The sequence below is a fragment of the Lathyrus oleraceus genome, chromosome 3, assembly GCF_024323335.1.
Source record: "Lathyrus oleraceus cultivar Zhongwan6 chromosome 3, CAAS_Psat_ZW6_1.0, whole genome shotgun sequence".
Lineage (NCBI taxonomy): Eukaryota > Viridiplantae > Streptophyta > Magnoliopsida > Fabales > Fabaceae > Lathyrus > Lathyrus oleraceus.
This window is the reverse complement of record NC_066581.1, coordinates 484,807,840-484,818,845: the sequence shown is the minus strand read 5'-3', so window position 1 is coordinate 484,818,845 and position 11,006 is coordinate 484,807,840. Positions and strand designations below refer to the sequence as shown.

Sequence of the window (11,006 nt, the reverse complement as noted above, 5' to 3'; positions counted from 1 at the left end):
ATTCCCAAGGGTGTAATGAATATGGTCTTCTCCATATCTTCGGTTGCCATCTTGATCTGATTATATCCAGAAAATCCATCCATAAACGAAAAGACTTTGAATTTAGCAGTATTATCTACCAACATATCAATGTGTGGCAGAGGGAAATCATCTTTCGGACTGGCTTTATTCAAATCTCTATAGTCAACATACATGCAGACTTTTCCATCTTTCTTTGGCACAGGCACAATATTGGCGATTAAGCGTGCTTGGGCGAGAGTAGTACTAGGATGGGTGACCTCCTGGGAAGTCCTTGTGTTGCACCTCTTTTTGCGATTTTTTAAATACTTGTATCTATTTTTGTTAATCGGCGTAAAAGAATGGAAAGAAGTAGGAGAAAACAAATATTCCAGCGTTAATTATGTCTGTTTTGCCGTTAATAAGTGAAAGAAATAAAATATATACAATTAAAGCGCATTTGATATCAGGTGTGATCATACCAGCACTAATGCACCGGATCCCATCAGAACTCCGCAGTTAAGCGTGCTTGGGCGAGAGTAGTACTAGGATGGGTGACCTCCTGGGAAGTCCTTGTGTTGCACCTCTTTTTTGCGATTTTTTAAATACTTGTATCTATTTTTGTTAATCGGCGTAAAAGAATCGAAAGAAGTAGGAGAAAACAAATATTTCAGCGTTAATTATGTCTGTTTTGCCGTTAATAAGTGAAAGAAATAAAATATATACAATTAAAGCGCATTCGATATCAGGTGCGATCATACCAGCACTAATGCACCGGATCCCATCAGAACTCCGCAGTTAAGCGTGCTTGGGCGAGAGTAGTACTAGGATGGGTGACCTCCTGGGAAGTCCTTGTGTTGCACCTCTTTTTTTGCGATTTTTTAAATACTTGTATCTATTTTTGTTAATCGGCGTAAAAGAATGGAAAGAAGTAGGAGAAAACAAATATTTCAACGTTAATTATGTCTGTTTTGCCGTTAATAAGTGAAAGAAATAAAATATATACAATTAAAGCGCATTCGATATCAGGTGTGATCATACCAGCACTAATGCACCGGATCCCATCAGAACTCCGCAGTTAAGCGTGCTTGGGCGAGAGTAGTACTAGGATGGGTGACCTCCTGGGAAGTCCTTGTGTTGCACCTCTTTTTTGCGATTTTTTAAATACTTGTATCTATTTTTGTTAATCGGCGTAAAAGAATGGAAAGAAGTAGGAGAAAACAAATATTTCAGCGTTAATTATGTCTGTTTTGCCGTTAATAAGTGAAAGAAATAAAATATATACAATTAAAGCGCATTCGATATCAGGTGCGATCATACCAGCACTAATGCACCGGATTCCATCAGAACTCTGCAGTTAAGCGTGCTTGGGCGAGAGTAGTACTAGGATGGGTGACCTCCTGGGAAGTCCTTGTGTTGCACCTCTTTTTTTGCGAGTTTTTAAATACTTGTATCTATTTTTGTTAATCGGCGTAAAAGAATAGAAAGAAGTAGGAGAAAACAAATATTTCAGCGTTAATTATGTCTGTTTTGCCGTTAATAAGTGAAAGAAATAAAATATATACAATTAAAGCGCATTCGATATCAGGTGCGATCATACCAGCACTAATGCACCGGATCCCATCAAAACTCCGCAGTTAAGCGTGCTTGGGCGAGAGTAGTACTAGGATGGGTGACCTCCTGGGAAGTCCTTGTGTTGCACCTCTTTTTTTGGGATTTTTTAAATACTTGTATCTATTTTTGTTAATCGGCGTAAAAGAATGGAAAGAAGTAGGAGAAAACAAATATTTCAGCGTTAATTATGTCTGTTTTGCCGTTAATAAGTGAAAGAAATAAAATACATACAATTAAAGCGCATTCGATATCAGGTGCGATCATACCAGCACTAATGCACCGGATCCCATCAGAACTCCGCAGTTAAGCGTGCTTGGGCGAGAGTAGTACTAGGATGGGTGACCTCCTGGGAAGTCCTTGTGTTGCACCTCTTTTTTTGGGATTTTTTAAATACTTGTATCTATTTTTGTTAATCGGCGTAAAAGAATGGAAAGAAGTAGGAGAAAACAAATATTTCAGCGTTAATTATGTCTGTTTTGCCGTTAATAAGTGAAAGAAATAAAATACATACAATTAAAGCGCATTCGATATCAGGTGCGATCATACCAGCACTAATGCACCGGATCCCATCAGAACTCCGCAGTTAAGCGTGCTTGGGCGAGAGTAGTACTAGGATGGGTGACCTCCTGGGAAGTCCTTGTGTTGCACCTCTTTTTTTGGGATTTTTTAAATACTTGTATCTATTTTTGTTAATCGGCGTAAAAGAATGGAAAGAAGTAGGAGAAAACAAATATTTCAGCGTTAATTATGTCTGTTTTGCCGTTAATAAGTGAAAGAAATAAAATACATACAATTAAAGCGCATTCGATATCAGGTGCGATCATACCAGCACTAATGCACCGGATCCCATCAGAACTCCGCAGTTAAGCGTGCTTGGGCGAGAGTTGTACTAGGATGGGTGACCTCCTGGGAAGTCCTTGTGTTGCACCTCTTTTTTTGGGATTTTTTAAATACTTGTATCTATTTTTGTTAATCGGCGTAAAAGAATGGAAAGAAGTAGGAGAAAACAAATATTTCAGCGTTAATTATGTCTGTTTTGCCGTTAATAAGTGAAAGAAATAAAATACATACAATTAAAGCGCATTCGATATCAGGTGTGATCATACCAGCACTAATGCACCGGATCCCATCAGAACTCTGCAGTTAAGCGTGCTTGGGCGAGAGTAGTACTAGGATGGGTGACCTCCTGGGAAGTCCTTGTGTTGCACCTCTTTTTTTGCGAGTTTTTAAATACTTGTATCTATTTTTGTTAATCGGCGTAAAAGAATGGAAAGAAGTAGGAGAAAACAAATATTTCAGCGTTAATTATGTCTGTTTTGCCGTTAATAAGTGAAAGAAATAAAATATATACAATTAAAGCGCATTCGATATCAGGTGCGATCATATCAGCACTAATGCACCGGATCCCATCAGAACTCCGCAGTTAAGCGTGCTTGGGCGAGAGTAGTACTAGGATGGGTGACCTCCTGGGAAGTCCTTGTGTTGCACCTCTTTTTTTGCGAGTTTTTAAATACTTGTATCTATTTTTGTTAATCGGCGTAAAAGAATAGAAAGAAGTAGGAGAAAACAAATATTTCAGCGTTAATTATTTCTGTTTTGCCGTTAATAAGTGAAAGAAATAAAATATATACAATTAAAGCGCATTCGATATCAGGTGTGATCATACCAGCACTAATGCACCGGATCCCATCAGAACTCTGCAGTTAAGCGTGCTTGGGCGAGAGTAGTACTAGGATGGGTGACCTCCTGGGAAGTCCTTGTGTTGCACCTCTTTTTTGCGATTTTTTAAATACTTGTATCTATTTTTGTTAATCGGCGTAAAAGAATCGAAAGAAGTAGGAGAAAACAAATATTTCAGCGTTAATTATGTCTGTTTTGCCGTTAATAAGTGAAAGAAATAAAATATATACAATTAAAGCGCATTCGATATCAGGTGCGATCATACCAGCACTAATGCACCGGATCCCATCAGAACTCCGCAGTTAAGCGTGCTTGGGCGAGAGTAGTACTAGGATGGGTGACCTCCTGGGAAGTCCTTGTGTTGCACCTCTTTTTTTGCGAGTTTTTAAATACTTGTATCTATTTTTGTTAATCGGCGTAAAAGAATGGAAAGAAGTAGGAGAAAACAAATATTTCAGCGTTAATTATGTCTGTTTTGCCGTTAATAAGTGAAAGAAATAAAATATATACAATTAAAGCGCATTCGATATCAGGTGCGATCATACCAGCACTAATGCACCGGATCCCATCAGAACTCCGCAGTTAAGCGTGCTTGGGCGAGAGTAGTACTAGGATGGGTGACCTCCTGGGAAGTCCTTGTGTTGCACCTCTTTTTTTGGGATTTTTTAAATACTTGTATCTATTTTTGTTAATCGGCGTAAAAGAATGGAAAGAAGTAGGAGAAAACAAATATTTCAGCGTTAATTATGTCTGTTTTGCCGTTAATAAATGAAATAAATAAAATATATACAATTAAAGCGCATTCGATATCAGGTGTGATCATACTAGCACTAATGCACCGGATCCCATCAGAACTCTGCAGTTAAGCGTGCTTGGGCGAGAGTAGTACTAGGATGGGTGACCTCCTAGGAAGTCCTTGTGTTGCACCTTTTTTTGCGATTTTTTAAATACTTGTATCTATTTTTGTTAATCGGCGTAAAAGAATGGAAAGAAGTAGGAGAAAACAAATATTTCAGCGTTAATTATGTCTGTTTTGCCGTTAATAAGTGAAAGAAATAAAATATATACAATTAAAGCGCATTCGATATCAGGTGCGATCATATCAGCACTAATGCACCGGATCCCATCAGAACTCCGCAGTTAAGCGTGCTTGGGCGAGAGTAGTACTAGGATGGGTGACCTCCTGGGAAGTCCTTGTGTTGCACCTCTTTTTTTGGGATTTTTTAAATACTTGTATCTATTTTTGTTAATCGGCGTAAAAGAATGGAAAGAAGTAGGAGAAAACAAATATTTCAGCGTTAATTATGTCTGTTTTGCCGTTAATAAGTGAAAGAAATAAAATATATACAATTAAAGCGCATTCGATATCAGGTGTGATCATACCAGCACTAATGCACCGGATCCCATCAGAACTCTGCAGTTAAGCGTGCTTGGGCGAGAGTAGTACTAGGATGGGTGACCTCCTGGGAAGTCCTTGTGTTGCACCTCTTTTTTGCGATTTTTTAAATACTTGTATCTATTTTTGTTAATCGGCGTAAAAGAATCGAAAGAAGTAGGAGAAAACAAATATTTCAGCGTTAATTATGTCTGTTTTGCCGTTAATAAGTGAAAGAAATAAAATATATACAATTAAAGCGCATTCGATATCAGGTGCGATCATACCAGCACTAATGCACCGGATCCCATCAGAACTCCGCAGTTAAGCGTGCTTGGGCGAGAGTAGTACTAGGATGGGTGACCTCCTGGGAAGTCCTTGTGTTGCACCTCTTTTTTTGCGATTTTTTAAATACTTGTATCTATTTTTGTTAATCGGCGTAAAAGAATGGAAAGAAGTAGGAGAAAACAAATATTTCAGCGTTAATTATGTCTGTTTTGCCGTTAATAAGTGAAAGAAATAAAATACATACAATTAAAGCGCATTCGATATCAGGTGCGATCATACCAGCACTAATGCACCGGATCCCATCAGAACTCCGCAGTTAAGCGTGCTTGGGCGAGAGTAGTACTAGGATGGGTGACCTCCTGGGAAGTCCTTGTGTTGCACCTCTTTTTTGGGATTTTTTAAATACTTGTATCTATTTTTGTTAATCGGCGTAAAAGAATGGAAAGAAGTAGGAGAAAACAAATATTTCAGCGTTAATTATGTCTGTTTTGCCGTTAATAAGTGAAAGAAATAAAATACATACAATTAAAGCGCATTCGATATCAGGTGCGATCATACCAGCACTAATGCACCGGATCCCATCAGAACTCCGCAGTTAAGCGTGCTTGGGCGAGAGTAGTACTAGGATGGGTGACCTCCTGGGAAGTCCTTGTGTTGCACCTCTTTTTTTGGGATTTTTTAAATACTTGTATCTATTTTTGTTAATCGGCGTAAAAGAATGGAAAGAAGTAGGAGAAAACAAATATTTCAGCGTTAATTATGTCTGTTTTGCCGTTAATAAGTGAAAGAAATAAAATACATACAATTAAAGCGCATTCGATATCAGGTGCGATCATACCAGCACTAATGCACCGGATCCCATCAGAACTCCGCAGTTAAGCGTGCTTGGGCGAGAGTAGTACTAGGATGGGTGACCTCCTGGGAAGTCCTTGTGTTGCACCTCTTTTTTTGGGATTTTTTAAATACTTGTATCTATTTTTGTTAATCGGCGTAAAAGAATGGAAAGAAGTAGGAGAAAACAAATATTTCAGCGTTAATTATGTCTGTTTTGCCGTTAATAAGTGAAAGAAATAAAATATATACAATTAAAGCGCATTCGATATCAGGTGTGATCATACCAGCACTAATGCACCGGATCCCATCAGAACTCTGCAGTTAAGCGTGCTTGGGCGAGAGTAGTACTAGGATGGGTGACCTCCTGGGAAGTCCTTGTGTTGCACCTCTTTTTTTGCGATTTTTTAAATACTTGTATCTATTTTTGTTAATCGGCGTAAAAGAATGGAAAGAAGTAGGAGAAAACAAATATTTCAGCGTTAATTATGTCTGTTTTGCCGTTAATAAGTGAAAGAAATAAAATATATACAATTAAAGCGCATTCGATATCAGGTGCGATCATACCAGCACTAATGCACCGGATCCCATCAGAACTCCGCAGTTAAGCGTGCTTGGGCGAGAGTAGTACTAGGATGGGTGACCTCCTGGGAAGTCCTTGTGTTGCACCTCTTTTTTTGCGATTTTTTAAATACTTGTATCTATTTTTGTTAATCGGCGTAAAAGAATGGAAAGAAGTAGGAGAAAACAAATATTTCAGCGTTAATTATGTCTGTTTTGCCGTTAATAAGTGAAAGAAATAAAATATATACAATTAAAGCGCATTCGATATCAGGTGTGATCATACCAGCACTAATGCACCGGATCCCATCAGAACTCTGCAGTTAAGCGTGCTTGGGCGAGAGTAGTACTAGGATGGGTGACCTCCTGGGAAGTCCTTGTGTTGCACCTCTTTTTTGCGATTTTTTAAATACTTGTATCTATTTTTGTTAATCGGCGTAAAAGAATCGAAAGAAGTAGGAGAAAACAAATATTTCAGCGTTAATTATGTCTGTTTTGCCGTTAATAAGTGAAAGAAATAAAATATATACAATTAAAGCGCATTCGATATCAGGTGCGATCATACCAGCACTAATGCACCGGATCCCATCAGAACTCCGCAGTTAAGCGTGCTTGGGCGAGAGTAGTACTAGGATGGGTGACCTCCTGGGAAGTCCTTGTGTTGCACCTCTTTTTTTGCGATTTTTTAAATACTTGTATCTATTTTTGTTAATCGGCGTAAAAGAATGGAAAGAAGTAGGAGAAAACAAATATTTCAGCGTTAATTATGTCTGTTTTGCCGTTAATAAGTGAAAGAAATAAAATATATACAATTAAAGCGCATTCGATATCAGGTGCGATCATACCAGCACTAATGCACCGGATCCCATCAGAACTCCGCAGTTAAGCGTGCTTGGGCGAGAGTAGTACTAGGATGGGTGACCTCCTGGGAAGTCCTTGTGTTGCACCTCTTTTTTGCGATTTTTTAAATACTTGTATCTATTTTTGTTAATCGGCGTAAAAGAATCGAAAGAAGTAGGAGAAAACAAATATTTCAGCGTTAATTATGTCTGTTTTGCCGTTAATAAGTGAAAGAAATAAAATATATACAATTAAAGCGCATTCGATATCAGGTGCGATCATACCAGCACTAATGCACCGGATCCCATCAGAACTCCGCAGTTAAGCGTGCTTGGGCGAGAGTAGTACTAGGATGGGTGACCTCCTGGGAAGTCCTTGTGTTGCACCTCTTTTTTTGCGATTTTTAAATACTTGTATCTATTTTTGTTAATCGGCGTAAAAGAATGGAAAGAAGTAGGAGAAAACAAATATTTCAGCGTTAATTATGTCTGTTTTGCCGTTAATAAGTGAAAGAAATAAAATATATACAATTAAAGCGCATTCGATATCAGGTGCGATCATACCAGCACTAATGCACCGGATCCCATCAGAACTCCGCAGTTAAGCGTGCTTGGGCGAGAGTAGTACTAGGATGGGTGACCTCCTGGGAAGTCCTTGTGTTGCACCTCTTTTTTGGGATTTTTTAAATACTTGTATCTATTTTTGTTAATCGGCGTAAAAGAATGGAAAGAAGTAGGAGAAAACAAATATTTCAGCGTTAATTATGTCTGTTTTGCCGTTAATAAGTGAAAGAAATAAAATATATACAATTAAAGCGCATTCGATATCAGGTGTGATCATACCAGCACTAATGCACCGGATCCCATCAGAACTCTGCAGTTAAGCGTGCTTGGGCGAGAGTAGTACTAGGATGGGTGACCTCCTGGGAAGTCCTTGTGTTGCACCTTTTTTTGCGATTTTTTAAATACTTGTATCTATTTTTGTTAATCGGCGTAAAAGAATCGAAAGAAGTAGGAGAAAACAAATATTTCAGCGTTAATTATGTCTGTTTTGCCGTTAATAAGTGAAAGAAATAAAATATATACAATTAAAGCGCATTCGATATCAGGTGCGATCATACCAGCACTAATGCACCGGATCCCATCAGAACTCCGCAGTTAAGCGTGCTTGGGCGAGAGTAGTACTAGGATGGGTGACCTCCTGGGAAGTCCTTGTGTTGCACCTCTTTTTTTGGGATTTTTTAAATACTTGTATCTATTTTTGTTAATCGGCGTAAAAGAATGGAAAGAAGTAGGAGAAAACAAATATTTCAGCGTTAATTATGTCTGTTTTGCCGTTAATAAGTGAAAGAAATAAAATATATACAATTAAAGCGCATTCGATATCAGGTGTGATCATACCAGCACTAATGCACCGGATCCCATCAGAACTCCGCAGTTAAGCGTGCTTGGGCGAGAGTAGTACTAGGATGGGTGACCTCCTGGGAAGTCCTTGTGTTGCACCTTTTTTTGCGATTTTTTAAATACTTGTATCTATTTTTGTTAATCGGCGTAAAAGAATCGAAAGAAGTAGGAGAAAACAAATATTTCAGCGTTAATTATGTCTGTTTTGCCGTTAATAAGTGAAAGAAATAAAATATATACAATTAAAGCGCATTCGATATCAGGTGCGATCATACCAGCACTAATGCACCGGATCCCATCAGAACTCCGCAGTTAAGCGTGCTTGGGCGAGAGTAGTACTAGGATGGGTGACCTCCTGGGAAGTCCTTGTGTTGCACCTTTTTTTTGCGATTTTTTAAATACTTGTATCTATTTTTGTTAATCGGCGTAAAAGAATCGAAAGAAGTAGGAGAAAACAAATATTTCAGCGTTAATTATGTCTGTTTTGCCGTTAATAAGTGAAAGAAATAAAATATATACAATTAAAGCGCATTCGATATCAGGTGCGATCATACCAGCACTAATGCACCGGATCCCATCAGAACTCCGCAGTTAAGCGTGCTTGGGCGAGAGTAGTACTAGGATGGGTGACCTCCTGGGAAGTCCTTGTGTTGCACCTCTTTTTTTGCGATTTTTTAAATACTTGTATCTATTTTTGTTAATCGGCGTAAAAGAATGGAAAGAAGTAGGAGAAAACAAATATTTCAGCGTTAATTATGTCTGTTTTGCCGTTAATAAGTGAAAGAAATAAAATATATACAATTAAAGCGCATTCGATATCAGGTGTGATCATACCAGCACTAATGCACCGGATCCCATCAGAACTCTGCAGTTAAGCGTGCTTGGGCGAGAGTAGTACTAGGATGGGTGACCTCCTGGGAAGTCCTTGTGTTGCACCTCTTTTTTGCGATTTTTTAAATACTTGTATCTATTTTTGTTAATCGGCGTAAAAGAATCGAAAGAAGTAGGAGAAAACAAATATTTCAGCGTTAATTATGTCTGTTTTGCCGTTAATAAGTGAAAGAAATAAAATATATACAATTAAAGCGCATTCGATATCAGGTGCGATCATACCAGCACTAATGCACCGGATCCCATCAGAACTCCGCAGTTAAGCGTGCTTGGGCGAGAGTAGTACTAGGATGGGTGACCTCCTGGGAAGTCCTTGTGTTGCACCTCTTTTTTTGCGATTTTTTAAATACTTGTATCTATTTTTGTTAATCGGCGTAAAAGAATGGAAAGAAGTAGGAGAAAACAAATATTTCAGCGTTAATTATGTCTGTTTTGCCGTTAATAAGTGAAAGAAATAAAATATATACAATTAAAGCGCATTCGATATCAGGTGCGATCATACCAGCACTAATGCACCGGATCCCATCAGAACTCCGCAGTTAAGCGTGCTTGGGCGAGAGTAGTACTAGGATGGGTGACCTCCTGGGAAGTCCTTGTGTTGCACCTCTTTTTTTGGGATTTTTTAAATACTTGTATCTATTTTTGTTAATCGGCGTAAAAGAATGGAAAGAAGTAGGAGAAAACAAATATTTCAGCGTTAATTATGTCTGTTTTGCCGTTAATAAGTGAAAGAAATAAAATATATACAATTAAAGCGCATTCGATATCAGGTGCGATCATACCAGCACTAATGCACCGGATCCCATCAGAACTCTGCAGTTAAGCGTGCTTGGGCGAGAGTAGTACTAGGATGGGTGACCTCCTGGGAAGTCCTTGTGTTGCACCATTTTTTGCGATTTTTTAAATACTTGTATCTATTTTTGTTAATCGGCGTAAAAGAATCGAAAGAAGTAGGAGAAAACAAATATTTCAGCGTTAATTATGTCTGTTTTGCCGTTAATAAGTGAAAGAAATAAAATATATACAATTAAAGCGCATTCGATATCAGGTGCGATCATACCAGCACTAATGCACCGGATCCCATCAGAACTCCGCAGTTAAGCGTGCTTGGGCGAGAGTAGTACTAGGATGGGTGACCTCCTAGGAAGTCCTTGTGTTGCACCTTTTTTTGCGATTTTTTAAATACTTGTATCTATTTTTGTTAATCGGCGTAAAAGAATCGAAAGAAGTAGGAGAAAACAAATATTTCAGCGTTAATTATGTCTGTTTTGCCGTTAATAAGTGAAAGAAATAAAATACATACAATTAAAGCGCATTCGATATCAGGTGCGATCATACCAGCACTAATGCACCGGATCCCATCAGAACTCCGCAGTTAAGCGTGCTTGGGCGAGAGTAGTACTAGGATGGGTGACCTCCTGGGAAGTCCTTGTGTTGCACCTCTTTTTTTGCGATTTTTTAAATACTTGTATCTATTTTGTTAATCGGCGTAAAAGAATGGAAAGAAGTAGGAGAAAACAAATATT

The 11,006-nt window shown here is 38.4% G+C and overlaps 38 non-coding genes across 38 annotated transcripts; all 38 read left to right on the top strand.

The window, feature by feature from the left end:
* The first annotated feature begins 465 nt into the window (after positions 1–465).
* LOC127134547 (5S ribosomal RNA) lies at positions 466–584 on the top strand. Its single transcript, XR_007808283.1, has one exon. It is a non-coding gene; the product is annotated as a 5S ribosomal RNA (ribosomal RNA).
* A 160-nt stretch (positions 585–744) lies between these two features.
* On the top strand, positions 745–863 carry LOC127133061 (5S ribosomal RNA). Its single transcript, XR_007807056.1, has one exon. It is a non-coding gene; the product is annotated as a 5S ribosomal RNA (ribosomal RNA).
* Positions 864–1,024: 161 nt separating this feature from the next.
* LOC127134546 (5S ribosomal RNA) lies at positions 1,025–1,143 on the top strand. The gene has a single exon (XR_007808282.1). It is a non-coding gene; the product is annotated as a 5S ribosomal RNA (ribosomal RNA).
* A 160-nt stretch (positions 1,144–1,303) lies between these two features.
* Positions 1,304–1,422, top strand: LOC127134609 (5S ribosomal RNA). The gene has a single exon (XR_007808344.1). It is a non-coding gene; the product is annotated as a 5S ribosomal RNA (ribosomal RNA).
* Positions 1,423–1,583: 161 nt separating this feature from the next.
* LOC127134599 (5S ribosomal RNA) lies at positions 1,584–1,702 on the top strand. Its single transcript, XR_007808334.1, has one exon. It is a non-coding gene; the product is annotated as a 5S ribosomal RNA (ribosomal RNA).
* Positions 1,703–1,863: 161 nt separating this feature from the next.
* On the top strand, positions 1,864–1,982 carry LOC127133049 (5S ribosomal RNA). The gene has a single exon (XR_007807044.1). It is a non-coding gene; the product is annotated as a 5S ribosomal RNA (ribosomal RNA).
* Positions 1,983–2,143: 161 nt separating this feature from the next.
* On the top strand, positions 2,144–2,262 carry LOC127133037 (5S ribosomal RNA). The gene has a single exon (XR_007807034.1). It is a non-coding gene; the product is annotated as a 5S ribosomal RNA (ribosomal RNA).
* Positions 2,263–2,423: 161 nt separating this feature from the next.
* Positions 2,424–2,542, top strand: LOC127134564 (5S ribosomal RNA). The gene has a single exon (XR_007808299.1). It is a non-coding gene; the product is annotated as a 5S ribosomal RNA (ribosomal RNA).
* A 161-nt stretch (positions 2,543–2,703) lies between these two features.
* Positions 2,704–2,822, top strand: LOC127134590 (5S ribosomal RNA). The gene has a single exon (XR_007808325.1). It is a non-coding gene; the product is annotated as a 5S ribosomal RNA (ribosomal RNA).
* Positions 2,823–2,983: 161 nt separating this feature from the next.
* On the top strand, positions 2,984–3,102 carry LOC127134571 (5S ribosomal RNA). Its single transcript, XR_007808306.1, has one exon. It is a non-coding gene; the product is annotated as a 5S ribosomal RNA (ribosomal RNA).
* Positions 3,103–3,263: 161 nt separating this feature from the next.
* On the top strand, positions 3,264–3,382 carry LOC127134589 (5S ribosomal RNA). The gene has a single exon (XR_007808324.1). It is a non-coding gene; the product is annotated as a 5S ribosomal RNA (ribosomal RNA).
* A 160-nt stretch (positions 3,383–3,542) lies between these two features.
* Positions 3,543–3,661, top strand: LOC127133025 (5S ribosomal RNA). The gene has a single exon (XR_007807024.1). It is a non-coding gene; the product is annotated as a 5S ribosomal RNA (ribosomal RNA).
* Positions 3,662–3,822: 161 nt separating this feature from the next.
* On the top strand, positions 3,823–3,941 carry LOC127133013 (5S ribosomal RNA). Its single transcript, XR_007807013.1, has one exon. It is a non-coding gene; the product is annotated as a 5S ribosomal RNA (ribosomal RNA).
* A 161-nt stretch (positions 3,942–4,102) lies between these two features.
* Positions 4,103–4,221, top strand: LOC127134649 (5S ribosomal RNA). Its single transcript, XR_007808381.1, has one exon. It is a non-coding gene; the product is annotated as a 5S ribosomal RNA (ribosomal RNA).
* A 159-nt stretch (positions 4,222–4,380) lies between these two features.
* On the top strand, positions 4,381–4,499 carry LOC127134570 (5S ribosomal RNA). Its single transcript, XR_007808305.1, has one exon. It is a non-coding gene; the product is annotated as a 5S ribosomal RNA (ribosomal RNA).
* Positions 4,500–4,660: 161 nt separating this feature from the next.
* On the top strand, positions 4,661–4,779 carry LOC127134587 (5S ribosomal RNA). Its single transcript, XR_007808323.1, has one exon. It is a non-coding gene; the product is annotated as a 5S ribosomal RNA (ribosomal RNA).
* A 160-nt stretch (positions 4,780–4,939) lies between these two features.
* Positions 4,940–5,058, top strand: LOC127133001 (5S ribosomal RNA). Its single transcript, XR_007807002.1, has one exon. It is a non-coding gene; the product is annotated as a 5S ribosomal RNA (ribosomal RNA).
* Positions 5,059–5,219: 161 nt separating this feature from the next.
* LOC127132989 (5S ribosomal RNA) lies at positions 5,220–5,338 on the top strand. The gene has a single exon (XR_007806990.1). It is a non-coding gene; the product is annotated as a 5S ribosomal RNA (ribosomal RNA).
* Positions 5,339–5,498: 160 nt separating this feature from the next.
* LOC127132977 (5S ribosomal RNA) lies at positions 5,499–5,617 on the top strand. Its single transcript, XR_007806979.1, has one exon. It is a non-coding gene; the product is annotated as a 5S ribosomal RNA (ribosomal RNA).
* Positions 5,618–5,778: 161 nt separating this feature from the next.
* Positions 5,779–5,897, top strand: LOC127132966 (5S ribosomal RNA). The gene has a single exon (XR_007806968.1). It is a non-coding gene; the product is annotated as a 5S ribosomal RNA (ribosomal RNA).
* Positions 5,898–6,058: 161 nt separating this feature from the next.
* On the top strand, positions 6,059–6,177 carry LOC127134586 (5S ribosomal RNA). Its single transcript, XR_007808322.1, has one exon. It is a non-coding gene; the product is annotated as a 5S ribosomal RNA (ribosomal RNA).
* A 161-nt stretch (positions 6,178–6,338) lies between these two features.
* On the top strand, positions 6,339–6,457 carry LOC127132955 (5S ribosomal RNA). Its single transcript, XR_007806957.1, has one exon. It is a non-coding gene; the product is annotated as a 5S ribosomal RNA (ribosomal RNA).
* A 161-nt stretch (positions 6,458–6,618) lies between these two features.
* On the top strand, positions 6,619–6,737 carry LOC127134585 (5S ribosomal RNA). The gene has a single exon (XR_007808321.1). It is a non-coding gene; the product is annotated as a 5S ribosomal RNA (ribosomal RNA).
* Positions 6,738–6,897: 160 nt separating this feature from the next.
* On the top strand, positions 6,898–7,016 carry LOC127132943 (5S ribosomal RNA). The gene has a single exon (XR_007806946.1). It is a non-coding gene; the product is annotated as a 5S ribosomal RNA (ribosomal RNA).
* Positions 7,017–7,177: 161 nt separating this feature from the next.
* Positions 7,178–7,296, top strand: LOC127132931 (5S ribosomal RNA). The gene has a single exon (XR_007806935.1). It is a non-coding gene; the product is annotated as a 5S ribosomal RNA (ribosomal RNA).
* Positions 7,297–7,456: 160 nt separating this feature from the next.
* Positions 7,457–7,575, top strand: LOC127132920 (5S ribosomal RNA). The gene has a single exon (XR_007806924.1). It is a non-coding gene; the product is annotated as a 5S ribosomal RNA (ribosomal RNA).
* A 160-nt stretch (positions 7,576–7,735) lies between these two features.
* LOC127132908 (5S ribosomal RNA) lies at positions 7,736–7,854 on the top strand. The gene has a single exon (XR_007806913.1). It is a non-coding gene; the product is annotated as a 5S ribosomal RNA (ribosomal RNA).
* Positions 7,855–8,014: 160 nt separating this feature from the next.
* LOC127134597 (5S ribosomal RNA) lies at positions 8,015–8,133 on the top strand. The gene has a single exon (XR_007808332.1). It is a non-coding gene; the product is annotated as a 5S ribosomal RNA (ribosomal RNA).
* A 159-nt stretch (positions 8,134–8,292) lies between these two features.
* LOC127132897 (5S ribosomal RNA) lies at positions 8,293–8,411 on the top strand. Its single transcript, XR_007806900.1, has one exon. It is a non-coding gene; the product is annotated as a 5S ribosomal RNA (ribosomal RNA).
* Positions 8,412–8,572: 161 nt separating this feature from the next.
* Positions 8,573–8,691, top strand: LOC127134562 (5S ribosomal RNA). Its single transcript, XR_007808297.1, has one exon. It is a non-coding gene; the product is annotated as a 5S ribosomal RNA (ribosomal RNA).
* A 159-nt stretch (positions 8,692–8,850) lies between these two features.
* Positions 8,851–8,969, top strand: LOC127134525 (5S ribosomal RNA). Its single transcript, XR_007808262.1, has one exon. It is a non-coding gene; the product is annotated as a 5S ribosomal RNA (ribosomal RNA).
* A 160-nt stretch (positions 8,970–9,129) lies between these two features.
* Positions 9,130–9,248, top strand: LOC127132885 (5S ribosomal RNA). The gene has a single exon (XR_007806890.1). It is a non-coding gene; the product is annotated as a 5S ribosomal RNA (ribosomal RNA).
* Positions 9,249–9,409: 161 nt separating this feature from the next.
* LOC127134583 (5S ribosomal RNA) lies at positions 9,410–9,528 on the top strand. The gene has a single exon (XR_007808319.1). It is a non-coding gene; the product is annotated as a 5S ribosomal RNA (ribosomal RNA).
* Positions 9,529–9,688: 160 nt separating this feature from the next.
* On the top strand, positions 9,689–9,807 carry LOC127132877 (5S ribosomal RNA). The gene has a single exon (XR_007806883.1). It is a non-coding gene; the product is annotated as a 5S ribosomal RNA (ribosomal RNA).
* Positions 9,808–9,968: 161 nt separating this feature from the next.
* LOC127132867 (5S ribosomal RNA) lies at positions 9,969–10,087 on the top strand. The gene has a single exon (XR_007806873.1). It is a non-coding gene; the product is annotated as a 5S ribosomal RNA (ribosomal RNA).
* A 161-nt stretch (positions 10,088–10,248) lies between these two features.
* On the top strand, positions 10,249–10,367 carry LOC127134615 (5S ribosomal RNA). Its single transcript, XR_007808349.1, has one exon. It is a non-coding gene; the product is annotated as a 5S ribosomal RNA (ribosomal RNA).
* A 159-nt stretch (positions 10,368–10,526) lies between these two features.
* Positions 10,527–10,645, top strand: LOC127134575 (5S ribosomal RNA). The gene has a single exon (XR_007808309.1). It is a non-coding gene; the product is annotated as a 5S ribosomal RNA (ribosomal RNA).
* Positions 10,646–10,804: 159 nt separating this feature from the next.
* LOC127132865 (5S ribosomal RNA) lies at positions 10,805–10,923 on the top strand. Its single transcript, XR_007806871.1, has one exon. It is a non-coding gene; the product is annotated as a 5S ribosomal RNA (ribosomal RNA).
* Positions 10,924–11,006: the final 83 nt, after the last annotated feature.